At 40.0% G+C, this 13,818-nt stretch overlaps 1 long non-coding RNA gene across 1 annotated transcript; it reads right to left on the minus strand.

The window, feature by feature from the left end:
- Positions 1–8,563: 8,563 nt before the first annotated feature.
- LOC115359892 (uncharacterized) lies at positions 8,564–9,863 on the minus strand. The gene is made up of 3 exons (XR_003928288.1): positions 9,747–9,863; positions 8,846–8,932; positions 8,564–8,719 (listed from the first exon to the last, which is right to left on the minus strand). It is a non-coding gene; the product is annotated as an uncharacterized LOC115359892 (long non-coding RNA).
- Positions 9,864–13,818: the final 3,955 nt, after the last annotated feature.

The raw sequence follows: 13,818 nt of genomic DNA on the forward strand, positions 1-13,818 counted from the left end.
TGTTATTTCCACAAATAAGTGAGAACTTCACATAGACCTAATGATTATCAAATTAGCTAAGAATCTCAAGACCATCAATAATGCTTGAATTTAATATGGAAGATAGCCAGCTCATTACCAGTTACTAGTGTCTAGCCAGCTGCCTAGGCTAAACAAAGTTATCATATTAAACTGTGAATATTCCTCTGTTTTAGTGAGATATTCTTGAAATCCATTTGTTTCTGATATGGCTTTCAATGGTGAGTTGCTGAATTTATGTTTGTCAGAGTCTATTTGTATGATCTGACAGAAGCGGCATATAGTACGGCTGTAATTGCTCTGCCAGGTGGAGTTTAACACCCTGCACGTGACACTTGTGCAAAGACCCAAAAAGGTCCAAAAAGCCCTTCTTCTCCAGTCAGTCATGCCTGAAATACTCTTAATGTGCCATTATTTATTTATGTTTACAAAAACGATGCTGGCAGCTGATAATTCTCTCAGTTCGTATAGCCTAATGCACTCAAGATAATCATAAATGTGGATATTCTGTCCACTTTATCATTGAAATCCTTCAAAATAGAATTTCAAACGAGCCAGTGACCTTTCTGCTCAGCGCTGCACAGCCACTGCAGTGAGAATGTGTCTGAAGTCTGGCTGACGTGAGTCTGGTAATTGTGAACCTCTCTCCCCTTTCTCCACTGGCTGGTGTGAGGGGAGCGAGCGTGTGCTGAGGTTGTGAGAAGCCCTACCATTCCCTCTAATAAGGCCCTGTGGGACCCGAGCTCTGCTGCAAGTACACGCAAACCGTCTGCAAAGTGAGAGCGCCAGCTACTTTTAGTGGGGGGGTGGGGGCTTAACAAGGCAAGTGTGAACATTCCCAGTTATAAAATAATGACCTAATATCGCTCTCTGCTGTGTGGCTGGCTGTTGCATAGCACAGTGGGATTACAAGAAGATGTCATATCCAATGATGGTTCAATGCAACAGAAAATGTATCCTTGCGCAGGGGCTGAACTGGTGTGCGTATGTGTGCGTGTGTGTGTGTGTGTGTGTGTGTGTGTGTGAGATGTGAACACATGGGTCTGGTATACAACTCCCTCTAACTGCCGGAGGTATTAAGGGTATGTCATTCAATTACCAGAGAGTTTGACAGAGCTGGTTGCATCTGCAGTCTGTTCATCGATGTCTGCTGCTGCCTGGTATGCTCTGGAGCAGCAAAATTGGTAGATATATTACATATAATGTAGAGATTAAAACATGTAGAATATAATGGAGACCAGAAGCAATATTGTATAGATTAGATTAGGGAGGTTTATATCCATTAAATTTGATTCATAAATTGTGCTTTGATACTAGCAATATGTCAAACTTACTGAGAGGAAAGGAATAACATGAGGTCCATTAGGGCAGAACTATGAGAGAATAAGAAATAGCGTATGAGTAAAGTGAACTTTCTTCCTTGTCACGCTTGCTGTGTGAGTTCCCGCCAAGTCAGTTCTTCCACCATGCTGTTTCTGCTTATCCTGTCTGTTGACACAGGAACCTCCAGGAGAGTTTGTTGTCAACTCCGACCAAGGCACTCAACAAAGGCGAGAAGACTATCATCAGGAGCTGACGACAGGGGGGAAAAAGTCAGTGTAATTAATTTGCTGGGAGCCTTTGCCACAGTGCTCCAGAGCATCTTCCTTTCATTTTCTATCAGGTCCAAGGATCTCCCCCTCATAGCCTCCTGGTTCTGCTGTAGGGGTCTCCAACCTTATCTGTAGCCCCAGTCTTATCTCTGGCTTGTCCCTGCAACCTGACTGGGGGAAGATTAGCTCTGTGCCTCTTGTCAGAGACTGATTTTTCCTTCAGCCAAGACAGAAAGGAACCCGGCATAAGCCAAGATTAAGTTGGCTCTCCAGGGGTGCTGAAGATGTTTTTCTGAAGGTCCTCTGGTAAGGGTAATGGTCAAACTTATTTAGCTCAACTGGTGCTTTGAAAGACCTTTGTCCATGGTCATTACTGGGACACACCCTCATATTTAATTGTGTGTGATCTGATGTTGAATCAAAATTACAAAATCACACTTCAAAGAGCATTTTTCTTTTCAGAGTAATTTCACAGAGAAGTGCAGGATGGGGTTTCACTTGGGAAGATACAGTACTTCCTCAGTGACTTCCAGACACCCCACATAGCTCCACTCATTGCTCATGCAAAGCGATGGTAAGCTCCTGTCTCTTCTGTTGAAGCCCCAGACCATCCCTAATGCATATTTCATAGGGATTCCTTATGTTGGGCTTTGGGCGGGCTCCACTAAAAATACAAGACAGGGAAATGTGGGCTATTTAAGGCTTGGTTATGATGAGTCGTACAGTAGATTTGGGTCAGTTGTTGGTGTGAAGCTGTCACAGGAAGAGGGGCAAAAGCAGGAAGTGAAAGGGTCTGGTAATGGAACCTGTTGGGAGTGATCACAAGCTCAGCCAATTAGCTGCTGAAAGGTTGGTGTTGAACTTTGACACCGCCTGCACCCCTCGCATGCTACAGAGAGATCCCATTTTGTTCATTAAGGTCAGTGTGGTGTATTCTCCACTGTCTACAGCTTACAATTACACAAGCATCAGAGGCAGGGCAAGGCCACAAAAGGCCCAATTACAAATTCACGTGTCAGTTTTTTTTTTACATGTAGAAGAACAAGAGAAGAAAAGAGGAGTCTGTGGAGAATTTGTTGCAGGAAAAAATCTAATTGTATATTCTTTTTTAGAGATGAGAATCAAAATGCCTGTCAGACTTTGTGGTAAACTTTTCACCGCTGTGCTCCAGTGTTTCAGGAGGTCTAAGACACGGCATTAACATCGACACCCAAATAATTACAGTGCTTGCAGGCTGTGGGTTGGTCTCTTTCAGTCCATGCAGGAGTTTCTTTATCAGATGAGGAAATGTGTTGTAAAGACTCTACCAAAATAAAGTGCCTATTTTACACCATGACTCTTTCAAAGGCATAAAGATCCAACCCTTGAGTATAAATAAATCCTGACAACATTCAACTGTGGCTAATGGTAAGCTTCATTTTAATAGTAGCTTTTTTTGGTGTGACCATTAAAAGCCCTGAAACTTCCTCACAACCACAAAATCAAAGCACAACTTTCACCAGAGTGCCTAAAATAACTACTGGTGTTTACTTAGTAAACATACTGAGGTCGATTCCAGTATTTTAAGATGTTGCTTGCATTTTTAATTATCTGCATCACCCAAATTGCAATTCTACAATCCATCAGTTGATTGGGTCAGCTTCTTGTAATTACTTTGGAATATATCACAAAAGCACACCGCAGTGTTTATCTGTGTTTTGAATATTGATGCAATCATGAAACCCTTATGAAACCCCACATTTTTGTTTCCTTTTATGTTTGTGTCAGGAACGTGCAAGAAAATGCAAATGTCCGTGGCAATAATGAAATTTCACTTTTTTACTGTGGTGCTGTATTGTCATAAAAATAACTACTTCAATACTTCAAGCTTGAATCTGTTAATAATTTATCCGTGAAACTGTTGTGTTATCATAACTGATGGAAGATAGTTACTGCTCTTTCATCATTCATTCTTTTCTATTTCCATGAGAAACAGAGAAGTGCTCCCTCTCTGTAGCTTATATTTGCTATATGTGTTTTCCCTGTCTGTTTGATTTGGCATTTTACATCTGGCAGACATGCAGCAGAGGCTTACTTGTTTGTACAACATGTGTGACTCCCTGCTCACATGTGCATGTGCTGGGTATACAAGCCTATACACATTCCTGCCATCGGTATTTAAATGAGGACTGTATACAAGTTCGGCATCATTTCAAAATATTTGGCCATCTGCAGGCCTACTCTCCACCCTTGGAGGGATTTGGACAGCATGGCAGCGGCTAACGCAGCCAGCCCACTTTGTTTGCACAGGAACATAGTCTCCAATCTGGTCTGTCACGGCCCCTGTTTGTATTTAAGGTTATATTTCACCACTCATGTCTCACCCTGCAGGCTGGTCTGAGTTTCAGTTTGGAAAAGGCCTGCTCCTTTAGTCTGGACACGATTATAACTGTAGAGTTGTCGAGGTCGTCTTGTATCACAGAGCTTTATTTACAAGCTGTTGGTTGATCTGGTGTCATTATGCAGTTACAAGCCACACTGCGGCCTTACACAAACACTGAGGCTGTCCAACAATGGGCTGTCGCTGCAGATCCTGCACCACCTGAAGTATCTGAGGGGTGATTTCCTCAAGGTCACGATTGGTTGAGAGGAAAAGAAAGCAACAGCACCAAAACATCCACTGTGCTAAAAGACACCAACCACTACACCCCATTTACTATACAACTGTGCCTCATGAAGGACTTCACGGGTGATTTTCTTGCACTCACATTAGTCGAGGGAATAAAGTGTTTTACTGCAACAACACAACTATCTTGTGAACAGCTGGTTCAGCCAAAGCTCCTCATGCCATAATGTGTCTCATTTTGTTACACTTTTCACCCTTAAGATCAACACTGTATACATTTTTTTAGGCTAAAAATACAAACCCAATGTGAAATTAATTTTAATCAATTTTTACAATACCTAAAACCAAAATAGAGAGTTTGTGCTTAGTTTGTGTTGCCATGGCAATCAAGGGACATGATGTTGTTTTTCTCTCTTGTGTCACTTTGCTCCTGCCATTAGATGTATGCATGTCATTCTGTCTAACAAAAAACAATTTATATTAATCATGCTAAGGTTGCAATTTCATTAGTCTTAAAAAAAAAAAAAAAAGTATTAATTATTGTAGGCTCAAACATATTTACAGCCATGCTCACTGTTACCTGTGGCTTAAGCCCTGTGTGTTAAAGCTGTAACACTCACTTCACAAGTTCACATGATAATATGGCCAAATGCCACTGTAGCAACTGACTCTATAATTTCCATGCGAGATAATGTTTGCTAAGCTGGTACTCTGGTTGATGACATTATCACAAAGTCATGGCGGCAGCATTTGTTTAGCATACTTGTCTTTAATTGTGTATTTCAACACGAGAAACCTGCAGTTTTAATTGTACACTGTAAAAATGACACATATAAATGACACAATGTAAAAACACACCTGTGTCACGAATCTAAATCACAAACCGGGATTGTAACATTCCTAGTGTCCTATCCCCGCTAAATGAGACACTGCATGTTTGTACTATTTGCCCAATAAAATTCTGGTGTCAGGTGCTGTGTGGTCACTGCATGATGCTATCTTTGAAACAGCACTGAAAGCTGGCCATCACTAGCCATCGTCACTGACCACTATGCTGTGTTTGTGAGAAGTGAGAACTGAGCGGTTTGTGAAATTATCAAGAAGTAGTGAGTCAGAGGCAAATGGACTTCTCTTTTATCAGATATTTCATCTCTCATCCAAGAGGCTTCATCCGTTCTAATAACTGGTGGAAAGTCCCACCTTGATGCCATGTGACATCAAATCAAGATGTGAACGACCCTCAAAGGTTTAAATACTGGGAAACAAATTTCTGCAAAACTGTTTATCTCTTGCGGCCATTTGGTCCGCCAAAGTGCAAAGTTGCATAGTGCAGCTTTAAACAGGTGCTTTGATTTTGAGAGGAAGTGACAAACATGTGGTCCAAGGCAACTATTGGCAATGTTGTAATGATTGACAAGCAACAGCTGGAAAGGAGGATAACAAAGGGCTTGAATACAGTGTCACAAAAACACAGGTGTCAGTCACTCCAGCTAATTAAAACAAAGCCAGCAGTGTTAATGAAAAATGATGAGTGAACGTGTTGAAGCTCTAATTTCTGTCAGCGTAGCTTTGACAGAGTTATCAGGGAGGAAAGACTTGGACATCTCAGAGAATTTCAGAAGCACAGGAGATTTAATTGACAAGAGAAACAAAGGGGGAACTCATACTTTGTGCACATGTATACACACACATACTGAGGTTTCAATAATAGTGAGTGAGGGCGTGATTCGTTGATTCAGTTCAATTAACAATTCAGTGGTTGACAAGTTGATTTTATAACTTTTTTTTAATCAGTTCATGTTGATTTGAGTTTGTAAACTACAATTCCAGCTATCCCTTTTCCTCTGAAATGTGAAAAAAAAAAAAAAAAAAAACAACCGTAATACTATAACATTATTTATTCTCTAAAAACACTTTTGACACAAATAGTTACAACTTATGGTATTCTGTTAGACCAACACAACATTAGGTGTATTTTTTCAAAAGAATCAAGAGCAATTCAAAGTCATTCACTGTGATTCAAACCAAAAATCAGACCGATTCACTTGATTTGTTTCCTTTAGCAGGTTGATTCAGGCAAATTGACAGAACACATATTTACATCAGTGCAATGAATGAATCACCTCACCCCTCGTAGTGAGTGTAACCAGCTCTCAGTGGCTACTAACATCACTTTTGCAACATTCAGTCCTCATTATTATTTCCCTATACTGATTCATATTCTAATGTTAAGCTTGGACAACAACAACAACAACAACAACAACAAAGAACATGTTGAATAACCCCCAGCAGAAACCTCTCCTTCCTTTGACTAGAAAGCACTCCTGTGCCCTGAGTGCTGCGTGCCATTTCCTATGCGATGCAGGCTGCCTTTGATATCGGAAGAGAATAGCAAAACCTCATTTTATCATTCAAATGAAGCAATTAAGGTTAGCTCAATAACAATCTCTCTGGCTATTATGTATGCAAGGGCTCTTTTGGGGGAGTGCTTGGTCTAGAGAAACTATCGCAGGTCACACCCCCACCTTCAATCTATCTTAACTCATTGAGAGGTATCAGAGAAGGCAGGTCAGAGACAGAAGTTAATGAGAAAAGTATTTTTTTTTTCTCTCATTACACTTTTGATGCTGTTTCCTTGGTGTTTCTAAAAACCCAGTACGTTTGTTGGATGACACTCCCATCAGGGTTGAGAATCAGCTGGACAGTCATGGAAAAGATGTTAATACAGTCAAAAAACTCGCAAAAATTATATCTGAGCCAGGATGTATTTTGTCTCTTTCATTTCTCATCTGTGCTGCAGTAAGGCCTCATATGTCAGAGCAGCATGTGAAGCACTGTGATACAGCATGGGACTTCTATTCCTTGAGCGTAAGAGGATCCAGATGGCTGATACGGTTGAATGAAAACATCCTCACACTAAGAGAGAAAATAGATCTTTACATTGTAAAATTATGTGAAAACAATAGCAATTTTAGTTTTACACAAAATTGTTGTTTAAAGCAATCTTCCAGTCTTGCAAAAAAATGTTTATGTATGTAAAGGAAGCAGCAGGCTAAATTTGTGACCTTGATGGACAATAGGCATCTGTCTCACATGTCAAGTTAATAAGCCATTCACAGGGTATGTCATAGCAGTTAATTAGACAAAGGTCAGTGTTTGCATGTGTGTGTGTGTGTGTGTGTGTGTGTGTGTGTGTGTGTGTGTGTGTGTGTGGACACTGCACTGTCCACCCACGTCCCCAGTGACTACAGTCTGTGAAAGCACACTGCATGCCCTTCAAACATAAAATGTGTTTAAGTCAAAGATAACTGAATGTTCTCTCTCAGTGAGGACACCAAGCAGCTCCTCACTGGGTGACAACTTTCTTTATTGTTGACATGTTTTGACACAAAGCACCTTTTTCAAGTTGTTCATGAACAGTGCCACTTAGTAGTAGTCTTGAGCAGTGGTTCCCAAAGCGTGCCGTGACAACTCTCCAAGGTTGCCGCAGAATCTGTTTGTTTCACACTACCATTTTCCTTTTCACTTAAAACTAATTGACTCAAATAAAAATTTAACTCATATAAACTTATATAAAGAGTCATTGCTTCCAGCTCTTGTTTAGTGCTTGTTGTTATCAGCATCAGCCGCTGGTTTGAGCAGCAAAGCTCAAGATGAACTCACAGAGCTTCTAAAAGACTGCAACCTGAAACTGAAATATGGTGAACTGGGCTTAGATAGGTCTTGGCAGCTTGTGGGACACGAGTATCCATCCCTATCAGAGAGCGCCATCAGGGTGCTTTAACCCTTCCCAACCTCCTACTCCCAACTGTCTGCCTCCCCTGCATAAGAGACTCTGCTCCCAAAGACAGGTACATGTGTCCTACTAATGCGCCCAACATAGTTTTTGTTTTGTTTTGTCACTCTCTTTGTTTCCCTAATGGCTTTTAAACTAATCATTCTGTCACGACTAGTATTCTTAAGTTCATTTTTCTTGAATCTGTTAGTTACCCAAATGTAAAATAATATTAACTCAGAATGAGGGTTGAATTGAGAATTTCATTTTTATAAAGGTATTATTTTCAGCCAAAACAAAGAGCCTCTTTATTATTCATAATATTTTTTTTCATTAATAATTTTCAGTGAACTGTTTTTTTTCATTATTATTTTTTTTTTTTTATTATTATTCTTATTTGCAAGAGTTTTATGAATTATATATGACAATTTGTTAAATTGATTTGAACTCTAAATGAAATTGTTGTGACTCACTTATCAGTTTTCAATACACATTTTCAAAAGGCTGTGACCCACTCAGAGGGTCCATGGCCGGACCCGGACGGAGTATCCTGGAGAGTGTCATTGTCCTGCTGCAACAGTACATTCTCCGTATTTAGTTGTCTGACTAAGTCCCTTAAACGATCTCGCTCTGCTTCCAGGTTGATATATTTCCCCTGTAATCTTCCCAGCTCTTCGTTGCAAATGGCCAACAACTGGGTTGAATTGTCTGTCCCTTCTTTTTTATAAACTGAAAGAAAACAGAAATTGCGGGTTATGATTGCACAACTTTCCAGACAGTGGTCATCAAATGTTTAGAAATAGGCCTGACTGCGGTGATTGTGAGATGACTTTGTGTGACAAATACCAAACTCACACGCAAGGTGCAGGGAGACATTGAGAGCAGCTTGTAGGATACAGACCACCCCCAAAGTTAAAACACAGATTCTGAGGAGTCTTCTTCCTGCGGGTGTGTAGGATACAAACACATACAAATTGTAATTTCCTTACTTCCTCAGGATGTCTAGTCAAATAACACAGAACACACACAAGCACATGCACAATGCGTGCTGCAATTGTGTATTTCCAAAAGTTGCAAGTAAACTCTCACAAACTGTGTAACTTGCAGTGATACATGTAATGCCAAGTTTCAGTACTAGACCTTCATAAGGCAAACAGTTTAAAATTATGACAGCTGGACAGTGTTGCCATTTGTTATATATGTCTATATGTCTTCTCAGATAACATTTTCTCACGTCTTTGACTGAAAGAATTTGAGGGAAGATCAGAGAAATAAATCCAATCACATTCCAGATTTAGTTGTCTCGTGCTTCACCATTTTTTATATTGACTTGTTAAAATACTCACAATTCATATGTTTTGTGAAGCATTCAAGGGCCAAACTGAAGGCGATACTACTGCAGTGTATAACAAACACTGACAATGGCTGACAAGTTGAAAGGGTGTATACTTTCTCAGAAAACTGCGATACTGTGGCATGACAGAGTTTGAGAAGGCTTATGTGATTGCCAACATCACCCAAATGCACTTCTATGACAGCATGGCATGTTAGATTATTGAGCATGCAATTATGACTCATTTCATCGTGCACAATGACTCCTATTTTTTTTTCTCCAAGAAATTGTCTTTTTTTTTTATTCTGTTCTCTTCTTGAGTTAAATTTGAAGATCAAACACAGGAAGTAATCACTGATCTGGTGAAGCAAAGAGGATGTTTGACAATATCTTTCAATGCCCGTTATTTTTCAGATTTCTTACCTGGCTGATAAGTGTCGCCGCTCTTTGTTTCAGTGCTCTGTAAAGCCTCATGCTCATCTTTGTTGGCATAGTTAGATGGTTTCACTTCTTCCATGATGATCTGTTCACTGGAAACGGTTTAGGCTTGAAATGTCTGTAGTCCTAACATTTCCTCATCTTATAAATGGTCAGTCTCTGGCTTCTATGTCATCATCCAAAAGAGGGAAGTGGCTCTGTGGGTGAGGAAATCTTAACAGCAGAAATAGGATTGTTGACTCCAATCTTTTCCCAAAAAAGACGCAATCTATATAGAACACAGATCCAACACTGGGACTGAAGTATTTTTGGTCATACACAATGTCTCAGCTCAGGGATCAAACGTCCATATACATTGGGGGGTCCATATACATATTCCAGCAATATTCCAATATTGCTGGAATATATTAGCAATTCAATAGCAAATTCAATATCTGTCCCCCCCAATGTTGAAATGGTGGTTTTGGCCCTGTCTCAGCTGTTGTTTCTTATATGAAAACAAAGTATTTGATACAATTGATTTCTAATCCCTTATTTAATAGTTATTTGAAATCTAAAGTTAATCTAAATTTATTCTCAAATCAGGACTGTAACAAATATCACTTTTTGGAGTCTTGAAATCTGTGTGCCAGCATGGCTGTGTGAAGTCAGGATATGACTCACAGTTGAGATGTGCCACAAACTGAGGGAAGAACCAGTTTATTAAGGTCTTGAACTAAACTGGTCAGATCCCGTGGTAAATTGATTGGCATTTCCGGGCATTTGATTTGATTTTGTCTGAAGTGGCAATCAATGTTCTGTAATCCTGCAGAGGGCCTTCTTCACGATTTAGTTTTGTTTGAACCTTTCAGAAGGGGGCATATCACCCAAAATCAAAAGTATCCTGTTTATTGTATAACCTATATTTGATGAAAAGTGCACTTGATACTGTCATTGCGTTCAAGTCTTGACAAGAGTTAAAAGCTCAGACCTCAGACATGTTCTGCATGTTTTTTTCTCCGCTTATGGTTTTTGGTAGGCATTTCATGCTGATTCATCACTGCCTTGGTTTCCGGTACATTTGAAAACATTCACCTCAGCAAACCCATGAACATATGACACTAAATGGTACCATATCTTCAGAAAAGTTTCTCCAATGTGCCAAAATCCAGTATCTTAAGAAGAGGAATAAGCTCTAATTCAAAGGAAATGTTATGACCAAATGGAGCAACCATTCACTTAAAAGTGACTGACTTGTCAAAAACAACAATCCAAATGTTAAATCTGAGGTATTGGCCTCTAGAAAATCGTACAAAGGCAGAATTTAAGGATAAACTACAATAAAAACAGTGTCCATTTATATCTACTGCCATAATATATTCGGAGACAGTTCACAAATTACTGATTGCATACAGGTTTTGTTTTGCCTTTTCAGCAAGAGCATAAAATTATGGCGAAATGGACACAGTTGGCTGATGAACATTCAGTGACACGTATCAACATATCAGAGTGGCAACACATGCAGAGTGTGATAAAGGGCGACATACATAAATGGCTTTGCACCTTACAGTTTAGATAAAACCAAACATAGGAATTACATGTATGATAAGGCTCCTCTACATACACCACTGCCTGTTCATACATTTATGTATGAACTCTGATCCACCCCAATTAATATTTTCCCTGGAGGTATCCACAGGAGGAAGATGTTAATAGCTGTCAGCTGGAATGCCTGCAGCCACAGTCAAAGGAAAACTTTATCGGTTCAACTTAAAGCTCGGATCGTGCAAACGATACGGCTACAGACAATACCACTCCCATTCCCCAGCAACTGCAGGGGAACCATGCGATACAGTGGTGGGTAAACCAAATGGGTGTGTTAGGCAAGATTCACCCAGCAGAGATGAGCTGTCACATGACACCGTGATGGATTATAGGGTGCAACAGTGCATTCTGGTGGCCAAGATGAAAAATTACAGCAAACATTGGCAAATCTCACCTTGGTTAAAGTAACCAGCTTATGTTGTGTGTGTAGGGAGGTCTCCACTAATAGTTTGCAGCAGCACAGGAGCCCAGATCTTTTCATTTCTAACATTAAGGGTTTAGATAGAGCATGTACCTTTTTTTTTTTCTTTTTTTGGGCTATGGGGACCCATCAGGAGAGCAGGGATTATGTAAAGACTTCTCTCCCTCAGGGCTGAGTTTAATCCAGAGAACATGCACCTGTCAACAGAGTATTCAACATACTGTTATCCACTTAACTGAGGTCCAACTTAATCTAAAAGGTGTAGTGGCAAAGGGTTAAAAATCAAGCTCACTGAAGGGAAGAGACTAAAATAGTACTTTGATACCTAAAAAAAAAATCACATAATCCCATGATAAAGTTATAGAGATGGCAGATGGAAAAGGGGGTTGTAGTTTTCGGCTCAGTCTCTTTTGGGGAGATGTGCACTGTATGGTTTGGAAGTAAATATGACATATTTATTTATAGGCTCATCCTTGTGTGTAGGAAGCACAATCACAAACACACACAGAGGCACACACACCCGCACAAATGGTCACTGCACACATACACTGGAAAACACTCACAGGCATTCATGTACATGGCCCCTCTCCTACAATTTCATATCATGCCCCCCTGCACACACACTCACATTCAATTACATGAATTCAGGCGCATTCATGTACCAGGCACACACAGACACATATCTGCATTCAGGTATTTTAGAGTTTGTGTGTGTGTGTGTGTGTGTGTGTGTGTGGACACAAACATGTGACAGCCCGGTTTCCAGAAGCCATAAATAAAACATACATCAGTGGTGGTATAGCTAGTGCCATGTATGTGTGCTTGTGTGTGTGTGTGTGTGTGTGTGTGTGTGTGTGTGTGTGCATTCACTAGTGCCTATAAGCTGCACACAGGCCAGGATGTCACTCACCTAGCAGACAACCTGTCATTGAAAACATCCGTATTCTTTGAAGAGCTGTCACTGGCTATGCATCAGAGATGGAGGCTCTGGCCGTGGGTCCAAACCCCCTCTCTTCACGCAAGGAAGTGAAAATGGAGTTCATATTAACACTTCCTCTGACCCCCCCAAAAATGGATCATCGTCAATTTCCTGTGTGCAGTGACCCTTTATTGTTCTCACTTTTAATCAGAATTACCCTCATATTACAATAATACCACTGGTGTGACTTGATTTATGTGTTATGAATAGATTAATCCAAGTATCAGTCAGAGCTGCATTATCCTGTCTGTTCATGACAGATCTCAGTCTCTACAAGCTGCCCTGTCCACATAATAGGTGTTATAATAGGTTTGCAATTTCTCTAGGGCTGATTATCTCAGTACTCCATGCCACTAAGGAAAAACTCGCTGATTATAATGTGCATTTTCATTAGTATACCCCGGCCATTTTTTTTTTTTTTTTTTGTTAGTGATTATTATCCTATTGAGGTGATGTTTTGTGTTGTGTTTCTTGTTTGTGTAATAGAAAAAAATGTGTCGTTGTCTACGTTGTCCAATGAACTCATTTCTTTTCATAATTTCTGTGAAGAAATGCTGCCAGTTGAACTCAAATCATTGTTGTTTGTTTGCTGGCCAGCAAAAATTCCAATTATTGTATTTCATATGTATGTATTCATATGTATTGTTGTCATCACACTGAAACAGTTCTTCTTTGTTAAGACACTATCACACTGCATTATGGCATACATCGACCAGTGTAGTGACAATTGTTTGTTTGCTACAACATGCAGTGCACTGTAGGTATGTCATAGCAGATTATATAGCTTAATGTACCTTTTCTTTGTTAAGAATTCAGACAGCAGCTGCCATTCAGAAGACAACACCAATACAGTGGACTATTGAGTGGGGAGTGAATGATTTTGGATATTTTTTTTTTTCTTTTTCTGGTCCGAAGCCAGTAATGAAAAAGAAGAATAATGTAATCCAGAGTGACGTTATTCTTCTTTTGCATTACATCACCAATACTCCCGATGAAGGATGGGACTGAGCCCATAGTTGATGTTTAAATGGATGTGAACTAGAGAGACTATTGGTTTCCGAGACACGACAGGG

The sequence above is a fragment of the Myripristis murdjan genome, chromosome 5 (assembly GCF_902150065.1).
Source record: "Myripristis murdjan chromosome 5, fMyrMur1.1, whole genome shotgun sequence".
NCBI classification, from domain to species: Eukaryota; Metazoa; Chordata; class Actinopteri; order Holocentriformes; family Holocentridae; genus Myripristis; species Myripristis murdjan.